This window comes from Saimiri boliviensis, chromosome 12 (assembly GCF_048565385.1).
Source record: "Saimiri boliviensis isolate mSaiBol1 chromosome 12, mSaiBol1.pri, whole genome shotgun sequence".
NCBI lineage: Eukaryota > Metazoa > Chordata > Mammalia > Primates > Cebidae > Saimiri > Saimiri boliviensis.
Genome location: NC_133460.1, coordinates 117,428,627 through 117,451,231, shown reverse-complemented (window position 1 = coordinate 117,451,231; position 22,605 = coordinate 117,428,627).

Here is a 22,605-nt window from a genome sequence, read left to right as displayed (position 1 = left end):
GCAGGAGGCCAATCAGCACAAACGTAGACCTCTAAATCAACAAAGTTAAGAACCCTCATGGGTTCGCTGCACCCTACACCACCTCCTCCGGAACAGGCACTGGTATCCACAGCTGAGAGATCCATAGATAGTTCACATCACAGGACTCTGTGCAAACGATCCCCAGTACCAGCCCAGAACCAGGTAGACTCACCGGGTGGCTGGATCCAGAAGAGACAACAATCACTGCAGTCAGCTCACAGGAAGCCACATCCACAGGAGAACGGGGAGAATACTACACCACGGGAACACCCCATGGGACAAAAAGTCAGAAAAGCCTTCAGCCCTAGACCTTGCCTCTAACACAGCCTAGCCCAATGAGAAAGAACCAGAAAACCAACCCTGGTAATATGGCAAAACAAGGCGTGTCAACACCCCATAAAAATCACACTAGTTCACCAGCAATGGATTCAACCCAAGAAGACATCCCTGATTCCCCTGAAAAAGAATTCAGGAGGTTAGTTAAGCTACTCAGGGAGGGACCAGAGAAAGGCAAAGCCCTGTGGGGGTGGGGAAAAAATCCAAAAAATGATACTAGAAGTGAATGGAGAAATATTAAAGGAAACAGACAGCTTAAAGAAAAAAACAATCCAAACTTCAGGAAACTTTGTTCATACTTTTAGAAATGTAAAATGCTCTGGAAAATCTCAGCCATAGAATTGAACAAGTAGAAGAGAGAAATTCAGAGCTCAAAGATAAGGACTTTGAATTAACCCAACCCAACAAAGACAAAGAAAAAAGAATAAGAAATTATGAACAAAGCCTCCACAAATTATGGGATTATGTTAAATGACTAAACCTAAGAATAATTGGTATTCCTGAGGAAGAAGAAAATTCTAAAAGTTTGGAAAACATATTTAGGGAAATAACTGAGGAAAACTTCCCTGGCCTAGATAGAGACCTAGGTATGCAAATACAAGAAGCATGAAGAAGACCTGGGAAATTCATCACAAAAAGGTCTTTGCCTAGGCATATTGCCATCAAATTATCCAAAGTTAAGAGGAAAGAAAGACTCTTAAGAGCTGTGAGACAGAAGCACCAGGTAACCTGTAAAACAAAACTTACCCGATTAAAAGCAGATTTACCTGCATAAACCCTACAAGCTAGAAGTGATTGGTGCCCTATCTTCAGCCTCCTCAAACAAAACAGTTAGCAGCCAAGAATTTTGCATCCAGTGAAACTAAGCATTATTTAAGAAGGAAAGATACAGTCATTTTCAGACAAACACACACTGACAGAATTCACCCTTACCAAACCACGACTACAAGAACCAACCACCTGCTGCCTTCAGGAGTCTTGCCTAACACATAGGACTCACAGAAACTTAAAGTAAAGGGCTAGAAAAAGGCATTTCATACAAAAGGACACCAAACTGAGCAGGGATAGTTGTTCTTAGATCAGACAAAACAAACTTTAAAGCAAGAGCAGGTAAAACAGACAAAGAGAGATATTACATAATGGTAAAAGGCCTTGTTCAACAGGAAAATGCCACGATCCTAAACATATATGCAGCTAACACTGGAGTTCCCAAATTTATAAAACAATTACTAATGGACCTAAGAAATGAGGTAGACAGCAACACCATAATAGTGGGGGACTTCAATACTCCACTGACAGCACTAGACAGGTCATCAAGACAGAAAGTCAAGAAAGATACAATGGATTTAAACTATACCTTGGAATAAATAGCCTTACAGATATATATAGAACCTTTCATCCAACAACCACAGAATATACATCCTATTCAACAACGCATGGAACTTTCTCCAGTATAGACCATATGATAGGCCATAAAACGACCCTCAGGAAGTTTCAGACAACTGAAATCATATCAAGCACTCCATCATACCAACAGTGGAATAAAACTGGAAATAAACTCCAAAAGGAACCTTCAACACCACACAAATACATGGAAATTAAAAAACCTGCTCCTGAAAGAGCACTGGGTCTAAAAGCAAATTGAGATAGAAATGTAAAAATTTATCAAACTCAATGACATATTTAAATTACACAACCTATCAAAACCTCTGAGCTACAACTAAGGAGGTGCTAAGAGAAAACTTCATAGCCCTTAACACCTATGTCAAAAAGTCTGAAAGAGCACAAACAGACAATCTAAGGTCGTGCCTCAAGGAATGAGAGGAAAAACATAACAAACCAAGCCCAAACCCAGAAGAAAGGAAATAGCAAACACCAGACTAAATGTAATGGAAACAAACAAACAAAAATACAAAAGATAAATGAAACAAAAAGCTGGTTCTTTGAAAAAATAAATAAAACTGAGAGACCATTAGCAAGATTACCCAAGAGAGAGAAACATCCCAATAACCTCAATGAGAAGCACAACAGAAGATATTACGAACACCTTGACAGAAATAAACTAGAAAAGCTAGAAGAGACTGATGAATTCCTGGAAATATACAGCACTCTTAGCTTCAATCAGAAAGAATTAGATGCCCCAAACAAATAACAAGTAGCAAGACTGAAATGGAATTTAAAAGTTACCAACAATAAAAAGAAGTTCAGAAGCATACAGATTCATCACAGAATCCTACCAGATATTCAAAGAATTGGCAGCAATCCTTTTGACACTATTCAACAAGACAGAGAAAGAAGGAACCCTCATTAATTCATTCTATGGAGCCAGCATCACCCTGTTACCAAAGCCAGGAAAGGACACCACTAAAAAGAAAACTACAGAGCAATGTCCTAGATAAAGATACATGATAAAATTCTTAATAAAATACTTGCTAAGCATATCAAACAGATAATCCACCAAGATCAAGTACTTTCATACCAGGGATGCAGGGATGGGGTAACATAAACAAGTCAATAAATGTGCTGTAACACAGTAACAGAATTAAAGACAAATATTACATGATCATCTCAATAGATGCAGAAAAAGCATTTAACAAAATCCAGCATCATTTTCTGATTAAAACCCTCAGCAAATTCGGTACACAAGGCACATACCTTAATTTAATAAAGGCCATCTATGTCATACCCAGAGCCAACATAATACTTTCCCCTGAATGGAGAAAAGTTGAAAGCATTCCCCCTGAGAATGGAAACAAGACACGGATGGCCACTCTCACCATTCCTCTTCCACATAGTACTGGAAATCCTACCCAGGGCAAACAGACAAGTGAAAGAAATAAAGGGCATCCAAACAGGTAAAGAGGAAGTCAAACTGACTCTGTTTGTTAACAATATGATCATCTACCTTGAAAACCCAAAGGACTCCTCCAGAAAGCTCATAGAACTGATAAAAGAATTTAGCAGATTTCCCAATACGAGATTAATGTACACAAATCATCTCTTCTACACACCAACAACGACAAAATGGAGAACCAAATCAAGAACTCAAACCCTTTCACAATTGCTGCCAAAAAAGAAAAAAAAGAAAAAAAAAATACTTAGGAATATAGCTAACAAAAGGGTGGACAGACCTCTAGTAGGAAAACTACATAACACTGATGAAAGAAAACATAGGTGACGCAAACAAATGAAAACACATCACATGGTCCTGGATGGGTAGAATTAATATTGTAAAAATGAGCATACTGCAATGTACAGATACATGCAATGCACAAACACGATGCAATTCCCATCAAAACTTCACCATCATTCTTCACAGAGTTAGAAAAACAGTTCTAAGGCTGGGCATGGTGGCTCACGCCTGTAATCCAAGCACGTTGGAGGCCAAGGCGGGTGGATCACCTTAGGTCGGGAGTTTAAGAAAAGCAGTTCTAAAATTCATATGGAAACAAACAAGAGCCAACATAGCCAAAGCACGACTAAAAGGAACAAATCTGGAGGCATCACACTTCCTGATTTCAAACTATAAGGCCATGGTCACCAAAACAGCATGGTACTGGTATAAAAACAGGTACATAGATCAATGGGAACAGTATAGAAAACTCAGAAATAAACCCAAATACTTACAGCCAACTGATCTTCAGTAAAGCAAGCAAAAACATAAAGTGGAGAAAGGACACCCTTTTCAACAAGTGGTGCTGGGATAATTGGCCAGCCACATGTAGGAGAATCAAGCTGAATCCTCATATCTCACATTATACAAAAATCAACTCAGGACAGATTAAGGACTTAAACCAAACACCTGCAACTATAAAAATTCCAGAATATATCACAGGAAAAACCCTTTTAGGCATTGGCTTAGGCAAAGATTTTATGACTAAAAACCCAAAAGCAATTGCAATATAAACAATGATAAATAGCTGGGAGATAACTAAAGAGCTTTTGCATGGCAAAAATAACAGTCAGCAGAATAATCAGTTAATTCACAGAGTGAGAGAAAATGTCCACAATATATACTTTTGACAAAGGACTCCTCATATCCAGAATCTACAACAAACTCAAACAAATCAGTAATAAAAAATCAACGAACCCCATCCAAAAGTGGGCTAAGACATGAACAGACAATTCTCCAAAGAAGACATGCAAATGGCTAGCAAACAGTTAAAAAAAATGTTCAACATCACTAATGATGTGGGAAATGCAAATCAAAACTACAATGCAATACCACCTTACTCCTGCAAGAATGGCCATAATCAAAGAATTTAAAAACAACAACAACAACAACAACAGTAGATGTTGGCGTGGTTGCAACAATTAGGGAACACTTCAACACTGCTAGAAGAAATATAAACTAGTACAGCCACTATGGAAAACAAGGTGGAGTTCCTTAAAGGACTAAAAGTAGAATTACCATTTGATCAAGCAATACCACTACGGGATATCTACTCAGAAAAAAGTCATTATTTGAAAAAAGATACTTGCACATGCATGTTTATAGCAACACAATTCACAACTGCAAAATCATGGAACCAACCCAAATACCCATCAACAAATGAGTGGATAAAGAAACTGGCAAACATATACATGATGGAATACTACTCAGCCAAAAAAGGAATAAATTAGCAGCATTTGCCATAACCTAGATGAGATTGGTGACTTATTCTAAGTGAAGCGACTCAAGAATGGAAAACCAAACATTGTATGTTCTCACTGATATGCGGGAAGTAAGCTATGAGTACACAAAGGCTTAAGAGTGACACAGTGAACTTCGATGACTTGGGGGAGGGGGGAGGCACAAGGGACAAAAGCAACAAACACAATGCCGTGTATACTGCTCAGGCGATAGGTGCACTAGGATCTCACACATTACTAAAGAATTTACTCATGTAACCAAATACCACCTGTACCCCAATAACTTGTGGAAAATAAAATAACAAAGAATCTTCTTATGAATTATTTGTTATGCACTAGGCATCGTTCTAGGAGGTTTACATATATTGATTTATTTAATATTCTCACCAACCACCCTCAGGGGACACTATTGTCAGCCTTATTTTACAGATAAGGGAATGAGACGTAGAAAAGTTAAATTACTTACTCAATGTTACACATAATACGTGACAAAGCCAAGATTTAAAGTAATTAATAATGTGACCATATTTTAGGGGAAAGCTCAATTGACTTGAGGAAATAAATGTAAAATGTATCAGCGTTTCCTTGCATTTCAGCAGATAACGCATTGTGGCCCACTGCTACTGATGAACCATGTGGGAAGCTAGATGAGGCCAAAGTCAGGGTTAACCAGCAGTCTGCTGGTCAGGAGAAGGGTGTCCTACCCATTTTCTATCAGCTTATCTAGGACTCTCCAATCTCTCTACTTTCTAATTCTGCCTAATACAGAATACAGTACAAAACCTGTCTACCTGAGACTAAAATGATTCACCCATGCTTGGTGTCCAGGGACCATGTTATTCATGTCTGAAACTTGGTTTAACAAATGAACAATGAATCATCATCTCTTTCATCTCTTTAAAATATGACTCAGTCATTAAAACATATCTAACTTGACTTCAAGATTCACAGGGTAGAGAATCAGAGGGTTGGATGGGCATGGGGAGCTGGGTGCAGGCTCAGTCTCATCTGGCCTTCACTTGCCTTCCTCCAAGCCAGATTGCCTGAGGGGAGGAGCAGTGTAACATCTGCCTCCAGTGATGAAAATCCACCCTACCAACAGAATGGCCATAAATTGAGAAGAGTGAAAAGTACTGAGTTCTGAAACTCAGTACTTCATGAGTGAAGACTCGTCCCAAACTCCTTAGATGTAAGTTTACTATCTATCTGTGGATGTTATCAGACTACATAATCTTGTAAATTTATCCAGACCGTCTTTTAGTTATTTTGAGTGAGTTATGCTTTTTCAATTAGTTGATGGTTCTGTTTTAAAACTGGGAAGAAATGCAGATAACTGTTTTCTCACCATAAACTGAGCACATATGATGCTTCAAGCCATATAAATGTTTCATGGGTTTTGTGAACTGTACTGGTAGGAGGAGAATTCTGTCATGTCACCTCATAACTCTTTGTGTAAAATCAACATGACAACAGCTTAAAATTGAAATCTAAGTTCAAACCTGATTAATAGTTTCATAAAATCTACAGTGGTAGTAAGTGATTGCAGGAAGGAAAAAATCTGGGTAGTTTTCAGCCATACTGATGTGTACAATGAATCTAGGGGTGATTAAATGTTGAGTGCATAAATAAATGAGTTAATTATTGATTGATGGCCTAAATAGTACATACAACTTAGTTATATCACTGACTATCTAGATGATTCTGCTTCCATGAATTGGTTTTTCTAGCTCCATTCTTTCCAAATCATCAGGAATGCTTGACTTACTGTCTGGCTAACCAGGAGCTCGCAGGTATCTTCTCATCCTTGAGCCAAGGGCCTTCACTCATCACTGTTTCTTTCCTTGATTATTACTTGCAAGTGATAAATGTACTTGCTTTTCATCATCTCTTCTTCCAATACATGCCCCACGATGAGAAGGACTCAGCCTGGCTTGTTATTCCCATAAGGACAAAGGCCAACTAAAAATAAGAAGTTCGACTCTATGTAAAGGACTGAATTGTGCCCCACACTAAATTTGTATGTGGAAGTCCTACCCTCCAGTGTGACTTTATTGGAAGAGGGGGCCTTTAAAGAGTTAATTAAGGTTAGATGAGATGACAAGGATTGGGCTTCAGTATGATAAGACTGGTGTTCTTCTAAGAGGAGAAAGAGACACAAGAGATCTCTCTCCCTGTGCATGGGGAAAAGGCCACATGGGAGGGAGTGAAAAGGTAACTGTCTCCAAGATAGGAAGAGCAGTCTCACCAAAAGCCAACCCCACTGGCACCTTCATCTTGGACTTTCGGCCTCAAGAACAGTGAGGAAATAAATATCTGTTGTTTAAATTACCCAATCTGTAGTATTTTGTTAGGAAGCCTATAATTACTAACTGAATAATATATTCTCCATGTTAAAAATAAGAAAAGAAGCACCTTTTGCTTTGGGTGTTTACTTTAGAGAGCTTGTACATCTTTGTCATTTTGAAATGTATGTAAATATTCTTAAAAGATAACTTAGTCTCATTAGTTTTAAGACCCAAGGATGCTGTTCTGAAAGCCTGGGAATCATCACTTTGAAAATTATCAAGGAAGATAACACCTCCATTTCTCAGGTTCAGTAGGAGGCTGGGAGGGTAAGTTCAGCAGGTATCTTACTCCAAGTTGCAAGAAACCTCCTTTTATAAAGACATAAGAAGTTTATTTTTTCTTGGAAAAGCCAATTGTCTGAAAGAGATGGTTACCCCAATTACTAAGAAAATTTAAAATGAAAGGTGTGTGACAAATGGGAATGTAAAGTCCTCTTGAGGACAAGTTATTGCTTACCTTGAGAATTAGTATGTTAAAGGTTGTATCTGCCTGTTATATAAAAAGGTGAGGTTTTTTTTTCTGTCTTTGCAATTTCTGAGCTGATTTCCTGAGAAGTGCATCTTACTCTGTTGTTTAATGCTAAAAGAAATAAAGGTTATTCAATTAGAAAAAGAGGAAGTCACATTTTCTCTATTTGCGGATGACATGATTGTATATTTAAAAGACCCCATTGTCTTAACCCAAATCTCCTTAAGTTGATAAGCAAATTCAGCAAAGTCTCAGGATACAAAATCAATGTGTAAAAATTATGAGCATTCCTATACACCAGCAACAGACACACAGAGAGCCAAATCACGAGTGAACTCCCATTCACAGTTGCTACAAATAGAATAAAATACCTAGAAATACAACTAACAAAACATGTGAAGGACCTCCTCAAAAAGAAGGACAAACCACTGCTTAAGAAAATAAGAGAGGACAGAAACAGATATAAAAACATTTCATGCTCATGGTTAGGAGGAATCGATATTGTGAAAATGGCCATACTGCCCAAAATAATTTACATATCCAGTGCTATCCGCATCAAGCTACCAATGACTTTCCTCACAGAATTGGAAAATAAACACCTTAAGCTTTAAATGGAACCAAAAGTGAACCAACATAGCCAAGACAATCCTAAGCACACAATTATAGAGACATCATACTACCTGACTTCAAACTATACTACAAGGCCACAGTAATCAAAACACGGTGGTACCGGTACCAAAACAGATATATAGACCAACGGGACAGAACAGAGGCCTTGAAAGTACCACCACACAGCTACAACTGTCTGATCTTTGACAAACCTGACAAAAACAAGCCATGGGAAAGGATACCCCAGGTAACAAATGGTGTTGGAAAACTGGCTAGCCACATGCAGAAAGCTGAAACTGGATCCCTTCCTTGAACCTTATACAAAAATCAACTGTGGATGGATTCAAGATTTAAACATAAGACCTAACACCATAAAAAGCCCCATGAAAAACCTAGGCAATACCATTCTGGACATAACCATAGGCAAGGACTTCATGACTAAAACAGCAAAAGCAATGGCAACAAAAGCCAAAACAGACAAATGAGATCTAAGTAAACATAAGAACTTCTGCACAGCAAAAGAAACTAGCATTAGAGTGAACTGGCAACCAAAAATGGGCAAAATATTTTGTGACAGAGATGAAGAGACACTTTTCAAAAGAAGACATTCATGCAGCCAACAAACATGAAAAAAAAGCTCATCATCACTGATAATTAGAGAAATGCATATCAAAACCACTTTGAGATACCATCTCATGCCAATTAGAATGGCAATCATTAAAAAATCTGGAGACAACAGATGCTGGAGACAATGTGGAGAAACAGGAATGCTTTTACACTGCTGTTGAGAATGTAAATTGTTCAACCATTGTGGAAGACAGTGTGGTGATTCCTTAAGGATCTAGAAATAGAAATATCGTTTGACTCAGGAATCCCATTATTGGATATGTACCCAAAGGATTATAAAACATTCAATTATAAAGACACGTGTACACGTATGTTTATTGTGGCACTGTTTACAATAGCAAAGACTTTGAACTAACCCAAATGCCCATCATAGATAGACTGGACAAGGAAAATATGTCACATATACACCATGGAATACTGTGCAGCCATAAAAAATAACTTCATGTCCTTTACTGCAACATGGATGAAGCTGAAAACCATCATTCTCAGCTAACTGACACGAGAACAGAAAACCCAACATTGCATGTTCTCACTCATAAGTGGGTGTTGAATAATGAGAACACACAGACACAGGTGGGGGAACATCACACACTGGGGCCCAGGGGGTTGAGGGGCCAGGGAGGAATAGCATTAGGAGGAATACCTAATGTAGATGATGGGGCAATGGATGCAGTAACAACCACCATGGCATGTGTATACATATTGAACAAGCCTACATGATCTGCACATGTATTGCAGAACTTAAAACACAATAAATTTTTCTAAAAAATAAGTGGATAGTGAACAATGAGAACACATGGACATAGGGAGGGGAACATCACACACTGGGGCCTGTGGGTGGTGGGGGAGGGGTGGGGAGGAACAGGCAGGGGTGGGGGATTGGGAAGGGATAACAGGAGAAATACCTAGTATAGTTGACGGGAGGATCAGATGCAGCAAAGCACCAAGATACGTGGATAGCTATGTAACAAACCTGCACGTTCTACACATGTACCCTGGAAATTAAGGTGTAATAATAGTATTTCTTTCTCTTCTACTTTTGTGGAGAAGTTTCCTTGGTTGGGAGGAAATTTTGTTTTCAATTATTTGTCTCTAACACCTCCCAGTCTCAGTGAGAATATTAAACATATATATATATATATATATATATATATATATATATATATATATAAACATCTTTTAAATTAGTATTTTATCTCTTCATCTGTATTAGTCCAATTTGCATTGCTGTAATAAAGGGATACCTGAGGCTGGGTAATTTATAGGGAAATGAGGGTGATTAGACTCATGGTTGTACAGACTGCCCAAGAAACATGGCACCAGCATCTGCTTTTTGTGAGACCTCAGGGAGCTTACAATCATGGCAGAAGGCAAAGGGGAGCTGGCACCTAACATACTGAGAGAGGAAGCAAGAGACAGACGGGGGCAGTATCACACTTTAACAACCAGATCTCAGTGAGTGAAGAGAGCAGGAGTTCAGCCATTACCGTGAGGAGGGCACCAAGCCATTCATGAAGGATCTGTCCAATGAGCCAACACCTCCCTCCCAGCAGGCCCTAGCTCCAACACTGGGAATCACATTTCAACATGAGATTTGAAGGGGCCAAACATCCAAACGATATCACCATCTCTGTTACTACTGTATCTACACAGATAATGAGGGGTTCTGTTAGACTTCATTAAATCTTAATTCTGCTGCCCGTATCAGATGAACAATGGTAGGCTGATAATGAGAAATCAGAGGTATAGGCCAAAACTGGTTTTACTCAAATGGCCATAGCATCATTTTAAATGTTTGGAAAAATTAGATTTCTTGGGTTAGTGCGCTGATTAGTGGAAAATGCCCTGTACTTGCAGTTGGAAGAATGGGATCTGAACTCCATTCAACCACTGACTATGTGAGTCATACCAGTCTCCTAATTTCACCGTGAAGCCCAATCTCCTCATCTGAAAACGTCTCTTGTTTCTTATAGGGTCACTGAGAGACCAGATGAAATATTACAGGTGGGCTTTGCGTGATGAACACTTGTACCCTAGTGCTTTCTTAGTATTCACTAACCTTGCCATCTAAAGGGACTGTGACATTTACCAGCTAGTTTCCAAAGGGGCTTACTCCTAAAGGAAAGGAAAACTGATTTTCCATTTCCAGTTCATCTGTCCATTCTTCTACTCCTTTAAACTTCTTCATAAAGACTTTCCTGCCTTTCAGCATTATATTCTATCTTTAATAACATAGGATATGGTGCTCACAGTTTTGCACATTTAATTTGTTCTCCATTGAGGGTTATGGTTCCTAAGGGGGGTGCCCTATCAAGTTACCTTGTCTTTTCAGCTAAAGAATTCAAGGTGTTTATAAACTGAGGGAATACAATGACTTCAAGTGGAAAATAAAATGAGGAATAACTGCATACTACAAGATAGCAGTGCAATTTAGAGCTAGAACAGGCCTAGTGTGTTCTAAATCTAGCATAAACACACTTTACATTATAAATATGTATTGTAAGTAAACAACCAAGCTTTCTGTTGTGATTTATTTATTTAGGTTTCTCTCTAATTTGGTCTTGAGGTCTCTCTTTAAAGGAGGCTAGAAACCAGCCCATCTCCAGGAGAGCCCTGGCCAGGGGGAAAGGCAGGCTCTGGGGTGTCAGTCAGGTAAGGCACGAGGAGGAGGCAACATCAAAACGCAGGAACAGAAGAAATCTCTAACTTTTATGCATCCTGGAGAAGTTCGGGGAGCGTCTGCAGCCCAAGGGGTAGTCTGAAGGCCGTGAGGAACCAGAGAGCAGAGGGAGGGCCTGAAGCTTTGTTCTCGGGCTTTCCTGTGAGGGTGTGGCTTTGCTGATTTAAGAGAACACGTGGAGCTGGGCTTATTTACAGGGTTCTGGTGTTGACCATTAGGTTTTATCATGATCAGCAGCTCTGTGATGGGTGGGTTCTGGTGCAGTGGGATGAAGAGCAAATGGGCCACATCACAACCACTCGGGGAGTGGGAGGGTTACCCAGATCGGAGGGGATAGAGTGAGACTGGGCTTCAGACAACTTAGGTCAGGTCTGAAACTGGATGCTGAGGCAGCAACTATTACACACATTTGTGACAGCTTCCCCCAAAACCTGGCTTTTAAATCATTTATATTACACATGAACAAAAACTAAACTGAAAATATTTGGAAATTAACCCCTTTGGTTTGCACTAATAAGCGGAAATCAAGTTTCTAGGTTGTCCTATTTTAAGTAAAATGACCATGTTATGGGCCGGGCGCGGTGGCTCAAGCCTGTAATCCCAGCACTTTGGGAGGCCGAGGCGGGTGGATCACGAGGTCAAGAGATCGAGACCGCCCTGGTCAACATAGTGAAACCCCGTCTCTACTAAAAATACAAAAAATTAGCTGGGCATGGTGGCACGTGCCTGTAATCCCAGCCACTCAGGAGGCTGAGGCAGGAGAATTGCCTGAACCCAGGAGGCGGAGGTTGCGGTGAGCCGAGATCGCGCCATTGCACTCCAGCCTGGGAAACAAGAGCGAAACTCCATCTCAAAAAAAAAAAAAAAAAAAAAAAAAAAATGACCATGTTATTTAAGTTCTCCTATTCCTAGGTTCTCCTATTATAAGTAAAAGGACAATGTCATTTCATCTTAAAGCTAAGATATGAAAATATAGAGGGAAATATGTAGCCCTTTACCTGAGGGGTCAAAGTGTTTCTGTTCATAAAGGCCGTTTTAAGTTTCAGTTTCAGATTTATCTTGTTCTTTTAGTGCAGTCTAGGTGAAAATATTCTTTTGAGGCTGTAAAACACATGTTCCCATAAAGATATTTCATTGACCATATATGTTTCTATTATGATTGTCGAGTGTTTCTTTCATCTAGAGGTTTATATTGCTAAAGAAGTTGCCTATGGTTATAGTTTGCAGCCAACAAGTTACCCTGAATTAGCAAAGGTGACTCTTGTTATAGGAATGCCATGGCGTGAGGCTTAACCATGGTTCTCATATCTAATCATTTATAAATAAGATACTATACTAAAACATTAATTACTGAGCATAGCTAATTCAATTTTATATACTTTTGTCCCGTATTTTTATGGAGAGAGTAAAGATATTTTGGCCTGTTAATAATTTTTTTTTTATATACAACACTGAGAAATTATACTATGAGGAAACATCACTCTAGATGTCGGGAGAGATCATATACTCATACATTTTCCTTTTTTTTTTTTGAGACAGAGTTTCGCTCTTGTTACCCAGGCTGGAGTGCAATGGCGCGATCTCAGCTCACCGCAACCTCTTCCTCCTGGGTTCGGACAATTCTCCTGCCTCAGCCTCCTGAGTAGCTGGGATTACAGGCACATGCCACCATGCACAGCTAATTTTTTTGTATTTTTAGTAGAGACGGGGTTTCACCGTGTTGACCAGGATGATCTCAATCTCTTGACTTCGTGATCCACTCGGCCTCTCAAAGTGCTGGGATTACATGCTTGAGCCACCGTGCCCAGCTCCTCATACATTTTCTAATCTACTATAGAATGTTAATATATGACAATTTAAAATTGTCTACTTCCTAGTTTACTCTGGAAAATAAAGATTAAGTGTTTAAAATATAATCTATACATAAATAAAATTACTAGAAATAACAGAATAACTAGAAACTCTATGCAAAGTATGCAGGAAAAGTAAGGCAAGTTATGCAAATAAAGTACGTTGTATTTTTTATAAGAAAAACTATACCAAATACACAAGTAAAAAGAGATATCTAACCTTCCCTGGGTTATATTTGAATTGGTAAAATGTTATGTTTTCAAAAATTATATAAAATTCCTGGAAATTTGTCAATGTCTTCCTTATTTATGCTATCTGCTGGTATAGTGTTATGAGTCATATATTCAATTATTATTTTAAATGTCATATGCCACAGGCAAAATTGAATATCCTTGTCAATTGTGGTATAATGAATTCTCATCAGGTCTTCTGTCATAGTCATTTCATGCTCTTTGTCATTTAGATATTATTTAGCCCTGATGCTTTCTGAAAAGCTCCTGCAATCAGCTATGGATCAGAATGTTCATCTCCAACACAGGACTCCCTCTGAGACTCACATAAAAGACTGTGACAGGTACTCTGGTTACAGTTTTCTGATGATATTGCTCAAATAACTTTAAGACCATACACTAGACTCAGTGAAGATGTCCAGAAGTCTAGTTGAGAAACTGATGGGTTCATGACACAGCTAACCCAAGATTCAGCAAAACTGGAATTGAGTACATGGCATTGAATAAACTGATGAAAATTGATTATAATTTTATAGCTTATTTTAAGCATTGCTGATTCTTTAATGTTATAGTTTCTGGATTTAAGAAATCTCTTTCTCTTAAGCTAACTATAACTCACAACAATTTAGTAGATTACATTTATTTAAATAGAAATGAAGCATTTATCTTTTTTCTTGACTGATTTCTCCAGAATTTTGAAATTCTTACTGAACACTCTTATTTTCATGACAATATAGTTGTTAGCAGAAGTCCAATAAGAATCTGTTCACCTTAGAACAGGACATAATTGGAAACTTTGTTTATATTATCAAGGCTTTTACAGGAATATCATATTTAGCAATAGTGTACCTAAGATCAGCTATGACCAGCAATTTTAAGGAACTAAGGTTGATTTTTATGGACCCAATCCTTACAAAGCAGTCTGAGAAAAGCCAGCCTGATACCTAGATTACAGGATTCACATCCTTACAGGTTAGTAAGAAAGGTCCTTTCTTGTAGGCCCAGAAATTTGGGGATAGTTTGGGAGCCTATAGAAGAGAGGAATTCACTCAAAGCTATTAGGACTGCAGCTGAAATTTGATAGTATGTTCTGGGCTTGGCTTTTAGCCTCAATAAGGCCTTTAAAACTCCAATCTGAGATTCTGTAGGAAAACTTGCAGCAAAGAAGCTTGAAAGCACCTGTGTGGTCAGCTCCTTTTCTTGCTTCACTTACATAAATAATCAGGCAAAATCTAACAAAACTAGACTTATTTTAAAACAAGAATAATCTGTGATTATCTATGATCAAAAATTAAGGTTACTAAAGAGAGAAATTTTATGTTTCAATGAAAAACTATAACTCAGCCAGGCATGGTGGCACATGCCTATAATTCCAACACTTTGTGAGGCCAGCAGTTCAAGACCAGCATGGGCAACACGGCAAAACCCTGTCTCTACTAAAAGTACAAAAATTAGCTGGGCATGATGGCATGTGCCTGTGGTTCCAGCTAATCAGGAGGCTGAGGAGGGAGGCTTTCTCGTACCCAGGAGATAGAGGGTGAAGTGAGCTGAACTTGCACCACTGCACTCCAGCCTCGGCCATAGAGCCAGACCCTGTCTAAAAAAATTTTTTTTTTAATAGGAAAACTACAGCCCTTGTGGGTTATCAGATTCTAGTCTTGTTTCTTTTCTTTGGGCTATTTTTACCTCTTTGTAAACTGGATCCTGCCATCTCATGAATTTTGTCACATGATGATACAGGTGGAAAAAGCCACCAAGTATTGTCTCCTCTATTAATGTATCTATTGTTAGACAACTTGCAGGCCTCCAACCCTGGAACAAAGGAGAGGAAGGTTTGGTCCCCGAAATGCATAACCAAATTGTAATACATTTATGCAATGGAATACTATTTCACCATAAAAAGGAACAAGCTATAAACTCAGATGAAGACACAAGTGATCTTTCATGCACATTGCTAAGTGGAAGGAGAATCCTCACAGTGTGAGGAGAATCGACACAGTGTGACCTCATTTAATGAGATTCTGGAGAAGGGAAACTACACAGATGGGAAGCCATTGGCTGCGTGGGGAGGGGGTTTTAAGTGTTCTATATGATACTTTAATAGTATATACCGGCCACTATCCATTTGTCAAAACATGCAGAATTTACAGCTAAATGGGTAAATCAAACTCTATTCAAATTAAATATTATTCAGGATGTGGAGTATCCCAGCACAGAATCCATAATGTGAAAAATAATTTAACTATGTTACAAATTACACTGGTTTGGATGTTGTCTGTCCCTGCAAAAATTCATGTTGAAATTAGACCCCCAAGGTGGCAGTGTGGGGAGGTGGGGCCTAGTGGAAGGTATTTGGATTATGTAGATCGATCTCTCATGAATAGATTCATGCTCTCCCATGGGGGTGAGTTCTGTCTGCTCTCACATAAATGGATTAAATCCTGCAAGAGTAGATTGTCAAAAAGAGTCTTGGTTCCTTGGCTTCCCTCGTGCTTTCACTCTTGCTGTGATCTCTGGTGCACCCCTTGCTCCCCTTCCACTTTCACCATGAGGTGAAAAAGACTGAGGCCCCGCCAGATGCAACTGCCCAATCTCGGACATTCCAGCCAGCAGTATTGTGAGCCAAATGAACCTTCTTTACTTACAAATTACCCTGCCTCAGGTATTGTGTTACAGAAGCACAAAATGGACTAAGACGCAAATGTGGGAACCAACTCTCTGAAGGTGTAGCGAAAACGGTGCTGACCTAAGTCTCTTTAACAATGAGTAGAATCTGTAGGCTGAAGGAAAATAAACTATACTTCATCATTGGATTCCACTTCATAAAGTCGCAGATGGTAGGAACCAGGTCCCTCACTGTTGAAATGGGAGGTTATAAATTAGCAAGGGGAGAAGGGTAGAAAGATTCATGTGATAGTAGATCAGAGGTGAAGACATCAACATAAACTTATGTTTAGTTTAATACAGATACATACAGTTCCACATCGAAACCTTCCTAACTAGGTGTGTAAAGGTAGGCGACATACACACATATACTTCCTAGCATTGCTAATGAGAGACAAGACACAATGTGCTTACTCAGCAGCCAGATTTCTTTCTACCATTCTGAAAGAAATCAGGTTCTTTGAAGAAATGTGTGATACTAGAACTGGAACAGTAAATATATGAGCCAGGATAATCTCAAAGTATCAGAAAGTAAGAACTAAAAAAAAAATTGAAATATGTCAAAGGAAAATTGCAGCCAATAAAAAGAGCTACTGGTGGCCAACACAGGAATGAACTGTTCAACATACTGCTGCAGTGTTTAATACTAACTAAAGCTTCAAGTAATCATCTAGGTGTCTCCATTTGTGTGTGTAGGTGAATAAGCAAATGGAGTTGAATAGAAATCTCCTTTGCAAAAGAATTCCAAATACTTAATGTAGACACTCAGCCATCAAGAAGGTGGAGCTAACACCTCACTCCATGAGTGTGGGCTTTGCATATGTGTAAACTTGTTTTCACATTTTTTTCTTGTGCTGTGGATGTGTCCTGGGTTCATTCTCTAAAATGCTGTTCACCTTAGACCAGGAAAAATAATAATAACCTTACAGATTCTATTTCAATTCATGGATATTTTATAAGAGCGACTTTGTAAAATTATGTTCCAATGGCTGATTGACTCATTGTGACTGGATCACTTATTCCAAATACTTCTTGTCTTTATTTTTTTCCAATGTCTACCTTTTAGCCATAATACACCAGAATCAAATATTGGCCACTGGGAAAAAATATTCAAAGAAAAAAAGAATGTGAACCGAACTTGTGACCATGATAATTCAATGTTTTACCACAACACTTCCTAAAACAAAAATGTTTAAAATGATATTCAAAGTCAATTTCCTCAATAAGGCTTTGCAGAAAATGAGGAAACTAGAGATACAAAATTGGCAGAACATCCTATGGGTGATTTTAGATGTTTCCATGTTTTATGGGGAAAAAATACTTTACCTTTAAAATAATTACAAAGAATTACTGGAAACCCAAACTCTGGAATGTTTCCAAATTTAGTTGAACTTCTATGTAATTATTTAGCTAGTCATGAACTTGATGTATTTTTAAAAATCTCTGCATTGTGTAATAAAATACACAATGAATAATTAATGCTCATGGGAAAACATGTTAGACCTTGTGAAAAGAAAATAAATCTTGGGGACCCAAAATCACTAAGCTATAGGGAAAAGTCAAGCTGGGAACTGCTTACGGCAAACCTGCCTTCCATTCTATCCAAAGTCACCCATCTGCTCACCGAGATAAATGCATATCTGAATGCCTCATTTGGAAAGGGAAATCAGCAACTCAAATGAATGAAATCATTCATCTTGATCTACCTATGATCTGGAAGCCCCCTGTTTGGCCTTCTTTTCAAGTTGTCTCACCTTTCTGGACTGAACCAATGTACATCTTACACATAATCATTGATGTCTCATGTCTCCCTGAAATGTATAAAACCAAGCTGTGTGCCGGGCGCGGTGGCTCAAGCCTGTAATCCCAGCACTTTGGGAGGCCGAGGCGGGTGGATCACGAGGCCAAGAGATCAAGACCATCCTGGTCAACATGGTGAAACCCCGTCTCTACTAAAGATACAAAAAATTAGCTGGGCATGGTGGCACATGCCTGTAATCCCAGCTACTCAGGAGGCTGAGGCAGGAGAATTGCCTGAACCCAGGAGGCGGAGGTTGCGGTGAGCCGAGATCGCGCCATTGCACTCCAGCCTGGGTAACAAGAGCGAAACTCCGTCTCAAAAAAAAAAAAAAAAAAAAAAACAAGCTGTGCTCCTCCCACCTGGGGCACATGTTGTCGGGACCTCATGAGGATACATCATGGGTGCGTGCATCATCAAACTTGGCAAAATAAACTCCCTAAAAATATCTAAGGCCTGGCTCAGATTTTTGGGGTTTATACATGTAATGTAGGATGTTAATGTTTGTAAAACACACATTATTCTATCTACTATTAAAACTATACTGCCAATTAACCTTAGACTTTCTCAACAATATAAAAATGTTGATGAGGTATGAATAATATATTTAAATTTAAATAATGTTGCAAGTTTTAATATGCCTACTTTTTATTTTTTTAATATGCCTATTTTGACTACTTTAATGCTGTAAGAAAAAATGAGTAATTAAAACATCAATAAAAGTGTTTACAGGGGGTGGACATGTTTCCTCCAGCCTCAGGATATGGGTGACTTGAAAGGCAACTGCCCATCCTGAGCTTTTATCCCAGCTGTCCTGATGGTGGCTCTAAGTGTTTCTCCTTTCTCTATATGAAGACCTCACCCCAAAAAACAAACCCAAATCTTACAATACGTTAGGGCACGCTAAGATGATGAGCAGCCAAAGCCTCAGGCAAGGGATGCTTCTGAAAACAAGACTTGTAGAATATAATGTGTGAAAGTAAAGCCAGTGTTGGAGTTCCTTCCTCTGCACACGGGCAGCAGACAGGAAGCTTTTGCCTCACCTTCCTCACGTGGCCTGCAGTCATGTCTCCCCAGGTCAGACTTGAGGAGAACAAAACTTTGGTCGTCATTGTGGACATGCTACCAGGTGCTCCAAAGCCATGGCCTCTCCTCAGGTGGGTCCTGAGGAGAACAAAGCTCTGCTTCTAATCCTAACTCCATCTCTAGACTTTGACCCTGACCCTAAACCCTGATCCATACCCTGGTCTATAATTCTGACCCTATCTTTGAAACTTTGACCCTGACTTTTATCTTGACCCTGACCTTGACCCCAACTCTAACCATACTTCTGGCCCTGACCCTGACCCAGACCCCAATTCTAACCCTATTATTATCACTACAATCTCTCTCTAATCTTACCCTCTAGTGCTAAACAGCTGTACCAAAAGCACTTTTTGGTTATTTAACTTCTTTTCCTTGAATTCTCTAAGGACATCCTAAAGGAGATGTCATTATGTATTCTGCAGTCCCTGTGAGTGGCATGGCTTCAGATAAAAAGTTCTAATACTTTGCAAGACAGAAGTGTGAAGGGTAGCAGCACTGGGTTGTCAGGAATGCATGTTAGCATTCACGAGAGTCATTGGCGCTGTTCTCCACATATTTTCAGTTCATTTTTTATTAATACATTCTGAGTGTTCCATCCTACCTACTTAAATTTTTGCATGGCCACATAATTTTTTTTTTTTTTTTTTGCCATCGCAGGTGAGAAGAAATAATATGTGACTTTTTCAGGAGTAATATCCAAGAAAGAGTTCTATCCAGTATGCTTTTTGTCTTTTCTAGAGCAATGGGGATATTATTGATGGTACCTCCTTCAGCCTCGATACCTGTGTTAGGACGACACAACACAGAGCGACCACTCGCCTGACCCATGATGAGATGCAAATAAACGAGGAAGAAGATTTTTTGAGCCACTGAAACTTGGAGGTTGTTTGTCACTGTGGTTTAACCAGCCCCCACTGACTGACGTAGGGCTGAAGAATGAGTCAGAACTGGGTCTGGACATGTGAAGTGCACTCCTCCAGGCTAAGTAAAGTTCAAGTCTTGTTGCAAAGGTAACAGTGAGCACGATGTGTTATTAGCATGTCATACCTGACATAAGGTATGTCAGGTGAGAATAATGAGAAACTCAACTTTAAAAGACAGTGCTAATTTGGACTGTGGAGAGATTACAATGTCCTACTTAGCATTTGAGACTGTGATGGCTGAACAAACTCATTAAGAACCCTAAATGCATTTAAGAAATGAAGCCTCTGAGGCTTAGGGGTTAAGTTTCCCAAAGTCAAACAGAAGGTTACTGTCACACACGGACCCCAATACTACTGTGAGGCAAGTACTGGGAGTTAAGAAGCTGCCATAAATTTTCCAGGCAAAAAGTGGTAGAGCCAGGCCTTAAACTGAGGTCTGTGGTCACAAAGCTGATGTTTTGTCTACTAGGGCACAGTGTAAAATGATCTATGTTGGGTAAGCAAAGTGCTACTTCCTTTCATTTAATAAACCATTGTTAAAAAAAAAAAAAAGAACCCTAAATGAAGGCTTGGGATAAATATCCGAGGGTGTCTAATATACCAATTATTCATCCTAGAATGGGCAGAGTTCTTGACCCCATTCTAGGGAGTCTTCCAAAAGAAAAAAGACCTGCATTTCTCCAACAACCCACATCCAAAGACTTTCCTGCACTTCTGAGCTGTGGCTAACACTCCTCACCTTTCATTCTGTCCTCAGCGTTTTGGGGAAACACCTTTAACTCTCTATGACTTACAGGCTAATAAGTGGCCCTTATAATTCCCTCCAGAGATAGAAAAGACTAATGATGAGGGAGTCTGAGCTCACGGCAGCAAGCAGGCATGTGTGCTCAGCAGCCAGGTGGCTCATCTGCTAGATTGCTACATACGATGTTCTGCAATGTTGCTTAACACAACGGGACTCTCTCCCTACTCAGGTTTGATTGCTCACCTACTTCTTTTTCTGCCCTCTTGGGCTCCTAAAATGAAAAGAACTCTAGGGTGATACAGTGAGTCAAAGGAGTGCCAACCGTATCACAGCAAAATAAAGATCCCTAAAAAAATTCCTGGCCTAAGATGACAGCCTTGGTTGGGTTAGTCTGAATGTGCTAACAGTGGACATGGGAGCATTAAAGCGGTCAAAATGTTCACATTAAAGAACTTCTGCACAGACCAAAAGAAAAGAGGGAGGAATGGAGATGGCAGCATGAGTCCCTAAAATAAAAGCAGATGTTTTGCCGGGTGCGGTGGCTCAAACCTGTAATCCCAGCACTTTGGGAGGCTGAGGCGGGTGGATCACGAGGTCGAGAGATCGAGACCATCCTGGTCAACATCATGAAACCCCGTCTCTACTAAAAATACAAAAAATTAGCTGGGCATGGTGGCTCATGCCTGTAATCCCAGCTACTAAGGAGGCTGAGGAAGGAGAATTGCCTGAACCCAGGAGGCGGAGGTTGCGGTGAGGCGAGATCGCGCCATTGCACTCCAGCCTGGGTAACAAGAGCGAAACTCCGCCTCAAAAAAAAAAAAAAAAAAGCAGATGTTTTGAGATCAGTTATATTCTTTCCGACAAAAATTAGAGACAGAAACCAAAGTTTAGCCTGAGGCGACAATTAACTGGGCAATAAGCCAGAGGCACATGTGGCATAGACAGATTTAAACATTTTCCCTTATATTAATAGAAATACTAAATTAATATCATATAAATATAAACACTTGGGTCTACAGTAGTTTTAAAGATCTCACAAATGGGTTTGGCTTTTGAAGGTTAGCACTGATGGTCCAGATAATTCATTTTTGTCCAAAAAGAGAAACAGAGGAATTCATTTTGTTCCAGAGAGAGAAAGAGAGGAATTTTTCGGGTCCCTTCAGGAAGGCGTCTGGCTTTGCCTTGCCTTGTATGTTTGAACTATGCATATGGCAGAAGACAGAATTTCACAGATTTAAGGTGTGAAAAGTCACTGGGTGCTTTAAGAAGCCTGGGATTCTTCTTGGAAAAATAAGTTTGTGGAGACAAAATGAGTTGGAGAAGGTTGTTATTGAAGTGAAGCAGAATTGCTTTTAGTAATCTGATTACCCTCACCCTCACCTCCTTAACCTCTAACCCTAAACCCTAACCCTGTGACCCTAACCCTACCCCTACCCCAATTCCTCATCCTACTCTTTAGCCCTGACCCTTGACCCCAACCCCCAAACCCCAACACCAACCCTAAACTTAACCCCTAACCCTACCACTAACCTTAACCCTTTACATCTGCTCAGATTCTCTAGCAAAAGCAGGGACCCTTGGCTCCCAGC